The 12,675-nt window shown below is 45.9% G+C and overlaps 1 protein-coding gene across 11 annotated transcripts in view; it reads right to left on the bottom strand.

Moving 5' to 3' along the window:
- ADGRL3 (adhesion G protein-coupled receptor L3) overlaps positions 1–12,675 on the bottom strand; it is a 534,652-nt gene that overhangs the window by 400,823 nt on the left and 121,154 nt on the right. The gene's annotated exons all lie outside the window — the stretch shown is intronic.

Raw genomic sequence — 12,675 nt, 5'->3', positions numbered from 1 at the left:
AGAGTTCCTTGATGGGTCACAGCAGCCCAGTACAGCCCATGAGCGGTGGCGGGCCTTGGGAACTTAAATTCTAGCAGTGTCCTGCACAATGCCAAAATCTGGCTCGCACACAAACCTCTCACCTTCTATTCTACATCACAGTTGTGGCACTGGTCTACTGCCCTTAGTATCGCAAGATCGTCATGAGAGCACTTGGACTAAAATGGTCAACCAAAAGCTTTACTTTTCTGGTTAATCACCACAACAGTTATTAACACTGGGCTTCAGTAAAGCAAATAGTTTAATTAGACAGCGCCTATATGATATCGAGCGACAGAATAACTTGGCCACAATAAGGAAATTTTGTCCATGGTATGATTATTTCCCACCTAGTCATTTTGACGCTTTGGCACCCTATTTGCAAAATTTAACCATTCCAAAATACAGGTGTGCTTTCACTCTCACAAGATTGAATATACTGCCTTCGGCTGTACTTGAGGGTCAATTTCAAAAAATTCCTCCGGGAAAACGGTTATGTCCCTGTGGAGATGGCAGCATTGAGTCAGCGGCTCATGTGCCTCTGGCCTGCACTCTTTCTGAAGATTTGAGGAGTGAGGTGATTATCCCTCTATTATTGTCCATTCCGGGTCGCTCAACCATTGCTACTGTGTCCTTTCTTTGAGCAGATCAAGATGATCAGGTGACAGCAAAAACAGCAAGGTTTTCAGCAAGGGCAATTGGAATAATATACTGTATTTTTTGCTCTATAAGACTCACTTTTTCCCTCCTAAAAAGTAAGGGGGAATGTGTGTGCGTCTTATGGAGCGAATGCAGGCTGCGCAGCTATCCCAGAAGCCAGAACAGCAAGAGGGATTGCTGCTTTCGCTGCGCAGCGACCCCTCTTGCTGTTCTGGCTTCTGAGATTCAGAATATTTTTTTTCTTGTTTTCCTCCTCCAAAAACTAGGTGCGTCTTGTGGTCTGGTGCGTCTTATAGAGCGAAAAATATGGTATGTTATTTGATTACTGATGAACCCCCCCCCAAATGTATTTTCTATAGTTGTTTTTACCTCTGTCTTCAGTACATTCTATTTTATTTTATTGCTACGGCTAGTGGCTGATGCAAATAAAGATTATTTCAACCTCAACCAACCTAGTTGTGGCACCCTCTGCAGCTCGCTCAAGGCTCCACGCCCAGTGCGCTCCCCTAAACCCGCCTCTGCTAAAAGGCTTACACACATATATGAACCAGGCCAGAGCGCCTTATTTGTGGTATTTTCAAATTTTTTGTCCCAGTGGACTAAATCCCCATTTTCATTCAGAATTTTACGAGATTCCGTTCCATATCCAGAGCGCATTTCAGAAAGGAAGGAGGAAGATCTGCACGGAGGTGCATAACGAAAGCTTTTAGCCTTTGTGAAAATTTTCAGATCATAAAATATTAAAAGCCCCAGCAACTTAACCTCCAGCAAGAGTTACAAACAACTGCCTGCATCTCAGGATATGGATTATATCAACTGACCATTATAAAAACATTAGCGTCTACCATTATGGCCATGTATCACAGTAGTGTACATGATGCCACATAACTGTCTAAAATGGTTTATTGCGGCAGCACAATAAAAAGGCTTGACATTTAGCAGCACAGAGGCAGAGGATTTTTGCATAGCTTCGTGCAACTACTTGCGGGGTGGCGGGGAAGGAGGCAGAGGGAGAGAAACCGGTTGATTGGGTATATGCGTCTGAAGAAAGCAGCTAGGCTCCCAATCTAGGCTTTGCATGGTGTTAGCTGATAATGAATCAGGGGTAGATGGATTGCCTGTCCTCCTTTCAACACTTCTGTGTTACAAGAAAACAACAGCTCATTTCCCTAACCCTAGAATTACTTGGAACTCTTCCAAGGCCACTTTGCCCTCAGCGATTCGTGCTCTACTTCCATCTCTTCCTTCCTCAAAGGCTTAACTGCTTTCAGATTTGCTTTGTGGATGTACAAAGAGCTTAAAAGCTTGTTCTGACAGCAAGCCCTTTGGGTTCATCTCAAAACAAATTTACTTCTGTCAGAGGCAATGTAAAATATATTTTGCTGTAATTTAAAATAAATTTGTTAAGGAAATTTTTTTTAGAGCAAATTTCTCCTCGGGTCCACAGAGCAAATTGCATTTTATTGAAAAGAATCCGAACTGCAATTTTGCAAAACAGAGACATTTGCGCTGGGAGATTTATTTCTTAAAAGAACTCTGCTGTACATGCACAGCCTTGCAGTAAGCACAAATCTACTTGTGTAAGACAACTTGGTCACTGATTCCTGTTGAATGGCATTCCTCGTAATTGTCCACGGAGCGTCTCTTGGCTCTGTTTCTTTTGTTTTGCACTATCCTGGAAAACCAGGAGTATCTCAGAATACGAGCAGGGATAATTCACTTCCATGGAGCACAGGTGCTGAAAGCCAAATTGGCCAATGCGGGCAGCAATCTTTTCACACACCCAAGAGAGTCCATGGGGATGACATTACCTTATGGGGAAGCATAGTTCCCATGGGGGCATTCTGTCCCAGATTGAAAGAAAACATCACTGGGAAACTGAGGATAGCCAAGTCGCTGCTTTTAGTTGCATGGGGGGGGGGGGTTGGTCTTAAAAGGGAGCATGGATAGACTTGTCTTCAAGGTAAGCTCATCCTTAATCCTTGACTGTGCCTGCCTTCTGAAGGACACAATATTCTTGCCCATGTTCATAATTGCAAAAATTGCTTCCTAGAATTTTTGGAGCCGTGTTGTGAGGCTAGCACAGAGAGAAACTAAAAGAAAAACTAAATGCAAAATTCATTTTAAAAGGGGGGAGGGGAAGGATGAGGTGTTTGGATTTGATATCCCGCTTTATCACTACCCGAAGGAGTCTCAAAGTGGCTCACATTCTCCTTTCCCTTCCTCTGTGAGGTGAGTGGGGCTGAGAGACTTCAGAGAAGTGTGACTGGCCCAAGGTCACCCAGCAGCTGCATGTGGAAGAGCAGGGAAGCGAACCCGGTTCACCAGATTACGAGTCCACCGCTCTTCACCACTACACCACACTGGCTATGAGGTCCAAAATATTCCCTAAAACCCTTTTTGTGCCTTTGTGCTGCGTGGGATTGTGATTGTAGCAAACTGAGGTTCACTTGGCAGCTGGCATGATGAAGTGTTTTTTTCCTGATGGTGCACCCCACTGCCCACTTTTTCCTGGAGCAATGTGATATCAAGTGGGGGGGGGGGAGAATCTACCTCTCCCTGGAACTTCCCAATCTGGTGAGTGAGGGTGGGGAAGGAAGGAAGGAAGGAAGGAAGGAAGGAAGGAAGGAAGGAAGGAGTGGCTCGGTGCCATGCTGCCCATCAGCCAGGTGGAGCTGGCTGCAGGAGTTTCCTTCAGCCCACATAGAGATTGGGGATATAGAGATTGGGGATAAAGGTAAAGGTAAAGGGACCCCTGATGTTGCCACCTGCTAGCCTTGTGGCACTTCCTTTGTCCCCAGTATGGGATAATAATTTTATTTTATTTTTTAAAGGTGTGAGAGAAAGAAGGAAGGCCCCCGGACTTCACTGCCTTCCAGCCATGTGCCGCGGTGGGCAACTTCCTTGCTTTCTCCAATAACAGGGCTTTCCTTCATGTCAGTCAAGGTGGAAGGGACATGGGCCAGCCTTGCAATTTCATTGCCTATGGGGGGGGGGGTTCGTTGCTTTGCCTGTTGCCTGCCATGTGCTGGTGGCAGTGACTTGCTTGCTTGTCCCTAAAGGGACTAGCCTGGATTTGGGGTGAGGGTGCCGCCCAGCGTGGTGTGTTTGTTAACACCATGTTTACACGAGAGTCAGCGCTTGCTTGCTGCCCATTCCAAAGATCTAATTTGTCAGAGAAATGGCTGGATAAATCTGCTATGTATGTACATGAAGGTGGGGAGGGCAGAGGGTGTGTGTGTGTGTGTGTGTGTGTGTGTAAGAGAGAGAAAGGAGGGGAGAGGAAATCAGGTATGCATCACTTCTTCCTTGCTACTAGATAACAATGATGCTTGTAGTATCAGTTGACTTCTAAAAGCAAGCATGAGGTTGGATCTGGCCAGGGTTGGGGTATGGAGAGGCGCTGCACTGTCAGACATAGAATTTAAGAGACGACATAATTCTGGGCATGTTGGAAAGATAAAGGAGGTAAGTTTAATCCAGTCTGATAGTCTTCGAAGCTTCACGTCTTAACCTTTCTTCTTTGTCGCAACACAGACATTTCTAACCTCGGGAGAGGAGGTAGAATTTATTCTTGTGGTTATCTTCAGATGTGTGCATTTTCTATTTATCTCTGAGTTATACGTTTCTCGGGTTATAAATATATAGACTCACAGGGCCTGAACTGGCAGTGGCTAACCGGGAAGGAAACCTTGGGGTCATAGCAGATAGCTCAAGGAAGATGTCAAGCCAGTGTGCAGCAGCTGTGAAAAAGGCGAATTCCGCGCTAGGAATTGTTAGGGAAGGAACTGAGAAGGAACAAAGCGGCTAATATCAGAATGCCATTATATGAATCTGTGAGCCTCACGTCAAAATGGGACACCATGGAGCCGAAAAGGGCAATGAGGATGATCAAGGGGGTGGAGCAACTCCCCAGTGTGGAAAGGTTAAGACATTTGCAGCTTTTTAGTTTAGATTAAAGGTGAGTAACAGAAGACGTGACAGAGGTGTATAAAATTAAAATTCTGCGCAGTGTGGAACAAGCGGGATGGATAAAACCTTTTCTCCCTCTCTCATAACAGTAGAATTTGGGGACACCCGATGAAATGGAATGTCAGAAGAAGAGAAGAAGAAGAGTTTGGATTTGATATCCCACTTTATCACTACCCGAAGGAGTCTCAAAGCGGCTAACAATCTCCTTTCCCTTCCTCCCCCACAACAAACACTCTGTGAGGTGAGTGGGGCTGAGAGACTTCAGAGAGCTGTGACTAGCCCAAGGTCACCCAGCAGCTGCAGGTGGAGGAGCAGGGAAGCGAACCCAGTTCACCAGTTTACGAGTCGACCGCTCTTAACCACTACACCACACTGGCTCTCAGAAGATTCAGATAAAAGAAAAGTACTTCTTCACAGAGCACAAGTTAAATTATGGAACTTGCTCCCAAAGGAAGTAGAGACGGCCACCAACTTGGGAGGGTTTTAAAGGAAGATTAGATAAATTAATTGAGGACAAGGCTACCAACACCATGAGCCATGGTGGTTATGTTTTATCTCCACTGCCGGAGGAAATACATTTCTGAATTCCAGTTTCTGGAACAGAAGAAGAGGAGAGATCAGGTTCTGTCTTGGGGCTAATAATAATAATAATAATAATGATAATGATAATAATAAATTTATACCTCGCCCATCTGGCTGGGTTTCCCCAGCCACTCTGGGTGGCTCCCAATAAAATATTAAAAACACGATAAAACATAAAACATCTAAAGCTGGCCCTCAGAGCTGGCCCTCAGGTTGAACAATGGGGGTGGGGAAATTTGGCTGGCCACTATGAGAACAGTATGCTGGACTGGATGGACCACTGCTCTAATTCAGCAAGTTCTTCTTATGTTCTAGGATCAGCTAAATAAAATGGTTTTGTTTCTTTGTTTGTTTTTTGCTTTATATTGATCTTTCCATCTTGAAGATGAAGCAAGCTTGGTGGTAAAAGGAAAATGGATGAGCTGGGCTGGGTGTAGTAGGCTAGCCTACTTATAACATCCCTCTCAGTAGGTGGGATCAGAAGCAAGTTCTTCCTGGGAGCAGACAAGATGACCTCAGCAGTCCAAGGGTATTTTAGAAGTAGAGGAGGTAGCATAGTGGAAAGGAGCTGATGGGGTGGCCTAAGAGGTGGGAATTGGTGAACTAAAACAGAGTCATAGCTAGAGGGGGGCTAGCCAGGCTTTTTGCCCCAGGAGAAGCCTCCAGAGGGGCCACATTAAGGCTTCGAACCTGTGTTTGTTGGTTTTGGTTGTTGTTGTGTTGTTGGTTTTTTGCCAAACTGGGTCTTTCACCCGGGTGAAATAAAGCCTAGTTTTGCCCCTGACTTAACTCCTTCCTCTCTTACAGACCTCAACTGGAGTACTGTGTCTAGTTCTGGGCAATCCAGTTTAAGAAGCATATAAACAAACTGGAGTACGTCCAGAGGAGGGTGGCAAAGATGGGGAGGAGCCTGGAGACCCAAGTTCTATGAGGAAAGGTTGAAGGAGCTGAGTACATGTAACACAGAGAAGAGATGCCCATGGGACAATATGTTGCTCATCTTCAAATATCTAAAGTGCTGTTACATAGATGGTGGAGCAAATCTGTTTTCTATTGTTCCAGGTAGTAGGTCCTGAACTAATAGCTTCAAATTATATGGGGGGCGGGGAAGAGTTTAGATTAATCATGAGAAAGAACTTCATACCTGAAGGTATGAAGTTTGTATACCAATCAGGGGGCCATATTCAACCAAGTGGCCCTGATGTGGGAAACCTATGTGATTTTATGTTCTGAACTACCCTGAGATATACAGTTATATGGTGGTATACAAATAAATAGGGACGCGGGTGGTGCTGTGGGTTAAACCACAGAGCCTAGGGCTTGCCGATCAGAAGGTCGGCGGTTCAAATCCCCGCGACGGGATGAGCTCCCGTTGCTTGGTCCCTGCTCCTGCCCACCTAGCAGTTCGAAAGCACGTCAAAGTGCAAGTAGATAAATAGGTACCGCTCTGGCGGGAAGGTAAACAGCATTTTCGTGCGCTGCTCTGGTTTGCCAGAAGCGGCTTAGTCATGCTGGCCAGATCATTCCATCAGGCAAACAGAAATGCTTGCACTACACTGAATTCCTCCCGGGATCCTATGGAGGAGTTTGACATTGGCAGGGAGTTAAGACTCCATGACCTTCAACAAGATCCTTTCTAACTCCACGATCCTATTGTCTCCCAGTTACTACTTGTGTATCTTCTGCAGTTCAGGAAATATCACTTTCTGTGCTGCTGTTGTTGAGAGGATCACGATTCCTCCTCTGATGGTTCTTTTCCAGTTTTGCATATTAGCACATCAGTGAAGACAGACCATGTGGAATAAACCTTTGCCTACATATTTCTCTGTGAGGCTAGGAATTCTGACGCCGCTTCTAGCCATTCAAATAATAAGTAACTTAAACAGAAGCAACCCAAGTAATGAAGATGATTTGGATGTGGTCCAGATGCAGCTACCTTATTTGCTTAGACACCATTTATTACTGTTACATTTTATTACGGAGTAGTAAAAATTTATAAGGCAACATCCTGTGTTGTTTCCCCACTGGGATAAATGATACAAATGTACTATTAAATCTCAATGCCTTCCACCAGCATGCCAAGCTCCCTTCCATTTCTGTTTTCGTAACGTGTCAACAACTTGCTATTTTTGCTCAGCGGAGCCTTTTCTGTATTTAAGATATTTAAATCTTCTGCGAAAACAGGAAGCTCCAAAGGCTTGCACCCCTTATATCTCCTTCCTATGACGTTTAACGGCATGGCAGTTTCAACAAGAACCTAAACAAAGAAATTTGAGGTTGCATTTTCTCGCTTTTCCTGTAATGAATTACAGGGGCAGGGGCCTTGATTCTCACTAGGACCATTGCATAGCTAAAACTTCCCTCCCCAGCTGCAATCTGGATAAAATGTGGTCCTCCAAAGAGCTATGAAATTGCACCACCCGAGCAAGGAATGACACAGGGAGCACAATAATAGGCAGCATCTGGAACATATAGACCCAGAACCCGCATGCACAACAAGAGTAGCCGGCAAGGTGAGCCATGGGTTTGGGGTCACCCTCCTGACAGTGGTATTGCTGCTGCTGCTTACCAGAGTGGTCCAAGGGCAAGGCAGGGTGGAGGTGAGTTTAGGACATAGCTATCAACTTACAGATTTGAAAATAAGGGATCAGCAGCCAAAATAAGGGATTTTCCAAACACAGGTATGTTCAACTTCTGAGCCCCTCTGAGCCAAAGGCAGAAAGCCCAGCCAGCAGCCACAGGAAGCCTCAAGCGGTGGTTCCCACAGCGCAGCTACCCAGCAAAGGGGATGCAGCAAGGAAAACCACCGTCACCTCTCCGCTGGGAAGTGCTGAGCAAAGGCGAGTCCCCAGGCAATGCGGCCGATTTGATCGGCACAAGGCATGCAAGCTCCACCCCCCAGTCATTCTTAGACTCCTTATTGGGTGAGCAGCACAGCCAAGCAACACAGTTGGAGCCTCCCTCCTCCCTGGCCGGCAGGGAGGGAGGGAGAGGAGCTGCTTCCTTTGAAACCAGGGAAATTTAAGGGATATCATCAATAAGGGACAGCAGCGGGAAATGGCACTGGAATAAGGGAGTTTCCCGCCAAATAAGGGACGGTTGACAGCTATGGTTTAGGACTACATGGGTGCACTGGCAGAGCCAATCCAGTGCTCCTGACAGTGGGCTCATGCAACTCTGGCCTTGCCAGCACCCTGCCCAATCCTCATCCAAAATCAGTTGTCAGGAGGGCAGCTCCAAAACCTTGGCTCCACTATTCTGGCTGTTCATGATGCAGAATACAAAAACAAAATAAATAAAAAACCCACAACAAACCGGAGTCAGTCCTCTATTCAATGGCCTGTCAGAGGGCAACCCTCATTTTTAAGTAGAAGTTCTCTATTTGAAGCGTGGTCTGGTCCAAAGCCTGTTTACAGAGATAATTTAGAGAGTTGCCCATCAATAATTAGGACCTCATCAGCAGGCTGAGCAGGACTACAGGCTACCTTGTCAACGTTTTCTCCACTATGATGAGATGTATTATTTCAGCTCTATGATAGCTATTGTTTCCAATTTTGTATCAATACATATAAATTAGCACATGCAAACCTCGTACAAATCTGAGTCCTCTTTTTCCTTCTTTTCAGCGACACGTAAGTAGCCATGCTGAATCCCAGTTCTCTTTCATGGCCAGACACGGGCTTTCTAAGGAGGAAGCAATGCCCTACAAGCTAAATCTGAGCCTAAGGAACAGAACTGCTCGATCTTTGAAGCAAATATGATTGATCACCTCACACTGTGCAGAGGACAAAGAAGTACAGAGGATCCCGTCCAGAGCTTTACATCCTGTCACCAGCTCACCAAGGGTGAATGATCCTTCACTGTATATCACTGAGATGCACAGGGTATATTCTGGCTGGGGGGAAAGTGCCAATGCCTGGGCTTGCAGAGGGCAGCTGAACCAACACTGCTTCCTGATCTCAGCCCCATTTCAGAAAGAGAGGCAGCCAGCAAGGAGGGAACGAGGGGTAGAAACTGCAGCAATTTGGCTGTGCTGCAGAGTCGATGATACTTGCAACGTTCATCATTTCAGTAGAACAAACCACCCAGACCCTCCAGCAGATGCTGCAGCCACAAACATGACAGGAGACTCATCAGCCTTGCCACCAGAAGCAGTACTGGCTGCTGCAGCAGCTGCCACAGCTGATCTCGCAGTGAGTAATGAAACACCACACTTCTCCCAAGCTTCTAAAATAGGAGGAGGCTCCCGGCTCATTTCAGATCTTAATGTCTCCAAAGCTCAGCAAGATGTTCGGGGGGGGGGGAGAGATATGGACCCTCCACTTGTAGTACCACTTATTCCAGAATCAAACTGATTGCCAGCATTCTCAAGGTTGCATAGTTCTGGGAGTTAGTTAGAATCAGATAAACTACTGTATTTTTCGCTCTATAAGGCACACTTTTTAGGAGGGAAAAAGTAAGGGGAAATGTGTGTGTGTGTCTTATGGAGCGAACGCAGGCTGCGCAGCTATCACTGATGCCAAAACAGCAAGAGGGATTGCTTTGCAGCAATCCCTCTTGCTGTTCTGGCTTCTGGGATTCAGAATATTTTTTTTCTTGTTTTCCTCCTCCAAAAACTAGGTGCGTCTTATGGTCTGGTGCGTCTTATAGAGCGAAAAATACGGTACATTCAGAAGCCTCCATGCTCCAGTTTTTTATGCAATTGCTCCTTGACTTTTAAAGGATGAAAGGAGTTGTCCATTAAAGGAGATGTCAATCACCACGAGGCACAGAGAAGAAACAAGGTTGACTGTGGAAGTTGCAAAATGCATCTACCTTCTCTTTTAAACAAAACATAAATAATAACTGACTCAAATGATCATATGAGAATGCACACATATAAACAGAAAGAAGAAACGCACAGCGGATTAGTAAACACAACAAATGTTAGAATAAGCAGCCTACACGTGAGACACAAACAATAAGAAAAAATAAGAAAAAAGCCCTCATATACCACCTAGCGACCACATTTGCGGCATTCAGTGTAGCCACGTTGGGAGGACGGAATGAACTCAAGCCTTTGGCCTCTCATTTTATGGCTGTAAAATATCTAAAATATGGTGGTAAGTGAGGAGAAAGCAGGCTACAATAGTGGCTCGCAATACTATAAAGTTTAACAGGTGCCGAAATAAGAGATTTTAAAAATATATATTATATGTCCGTTACGACTTTGGATCGGAAATTTTAACAGAGTTTTTACAGCTCTATTGAAGGTAGCAAGAGCTATACAGCTGGCATAAAAGGAATAACTGTATAAAATGTGACATATTAGCGATTGCGTATTTTTAAAAAAACAACACAGAGTTCTCTTTCTTTCTTTTTAAGCCACCCTAGTGGGTTGACAGTGCTTTGAAACTTATTTTGTGAAGCTGTCCTTTACTTGCTAGGAAAAGAGCGTCGCAGGTGCCGAGAGGGGTTCCGTGAGTGCAGGAATCACCTGGCGCTGGTCCCTGAGCAAGAGAAGTCTGGGTCTAGGGAGCAGGATCCAGATAGCAAGGAACGGTTGAGTTCTGCAAGACCTATGAGAACCTCCAGTGACAGCTTCCGAAAAGAGATGTGCTGCTTTGACAGGTGAGCGTGGCCCGGCACCTGAGGAGCCAAGCAGGCCTGCTGAGAGCTCTCCCTTCGACACAAGGTAGGGCGGGACAGACTGAACGAGGCAGACCTCTGACTTGGAGCAGTGCTTTCTATTTAGCGACTGAATTTTCTCAGGCTGTACAGTGGGACTTAGGTGCTGGAAATTTAGATGGGAGCGTGAGGTCTCCGGCAACTAAAAGCTGAGAGGGGTTCCAGTACCTTCAGTCTGAAGTCTGCCAGGAAGAAACTCCTATAGATCCACATCTGTATGGGTTAATCATAATCATAATAAATAATAATACATTTTTATTTATATCCCGCCCTCCCCAGCCGAAGCCGGGCTCAGGGCGGCTAACAACAATAAAATAATACAACATTCTAAAATCATGTTTCGGCCTTAAATGGATTTTGCACTTACCAAGTTTTGCCTCCGTATTTCTTGGCAATTTTAATTGTGTGCCTGGGGGAATGAGCCAATGAACCTGGAGTGGGATAGGGTTGCCCCCTATAGCAGTGGGTTATGGGTTAGTGGGCCATATGGTGTTGGGGTCTTCAGAAGCCAGGCTAGGCTAATCAGGCTAGGACTGTACACTTGGCTTTAGAAATGGACAACAGAGCCAGCTGCATGAGGGAGCAGTTTCCCAGAACAGAGAGAGCAAGGGGTACCAGCAATTCCAGTGGGATCCAAGTTTTCCTGGGTGGTGTGTGCAAAGGTATGTGGCTTGATTATTGTAACTACGTGGGGGTGCCCTTGAAGCTGACCCAGAAACTCCAGCGGGTGCAGAATGCTGCAGCGAGGCTCCTTACGGGGTCCTTGCTGCGAGATCACATTCACCCGGTGCTATACCAGCTGCACTGGCTCCTGGTGGAGTACAGGGTCAGGTTTAAGGTGCTGGTTTTGACCTTTAAAGCCCTATGAAGCCTAGGACCCACATACATACGGGACCGCCTCTCCTGTTATGCCCCGCGGAGGACCTTAAGGTCCACAAATAACAACACTTTGGAGGTCCCGAGCCTCAAGGAGGTTAGATTGGTCTCAGCTAGGGCCAGGGCCTTTTCAGCACTGGCCCCGACTTGGTGGAACGCTCTGTCACAAGACACTAGGGCCCTGCGGGACTTGACATCTTTCCGCTGGGCCTGCAAGACAGAGCTGTTCCGCCTGGCCTTTGGTTTGGACTCAGTCTGACCCTTAGGTTTCCCTCCCCTTATGGTTTTGATCTATGGGGTACTTTTAAAATAAGGCTGCATTTTAAATTGCATTTTAACCTGTAATTTAAATTGGTTCCCCCCCCCCCCATTATGTTTTTACTGTAATTGTACTGGTGTTAGCCACCCTGAGCCCAGCTCTGGCCGGGGAGGGTGGGGTATAAATAAATTTTTTTATTATTATTAAGAAAAGTTCTGTGAGCATATTTCTGGATGGAAGCTCTTCTTAATGGATGCTAATGGGTGAAAAATGCATACATTTACCTATGGTTTGCAATGCCTTAGATCATGGGTAGGCAAACTAAGGCCCGGGGGCCTGATCCGGCTCAATCGCCTTCTCAATCCAGCCCGCAGACGGTCCGGGAATCAGCGTGTTTTTACATGAGTAGAATGTGTGCTTTTATTTAAATTGCACCTCTGGGTTATTTGTGGGGCATAGGAATTAGTTCATTATTTTTTTCAAAATATAGTCTGGCCCCCCACAAGGTCTGAGGGACAATGGACCGGCCCCCTGCTGGAAAAGTTTGTTGTCCCCTGCCTTAGATGCATCCTCCGCCCTATCATGGCTTGGTTGGAGGGTACCTGCATGAACTGGAGGTTTCATGCTCTTACATCTAACTC

This window comes from Podarcis pityusensis (assembly GCF_964106645.2).
Source record: "Podarcis pityusensis genome assembly, chromosome: 17".
Taxonomy (NCBI): domain Eukaryota; kingdom Metazoa; phylum Chordata; class Lepidosauria; order Squamata; family Lacertidae; genus Podarcis; species Podarcis pityusensis.
This window is presented reverse-complemented; position numbering and strand designations above follow the sequence as displayed.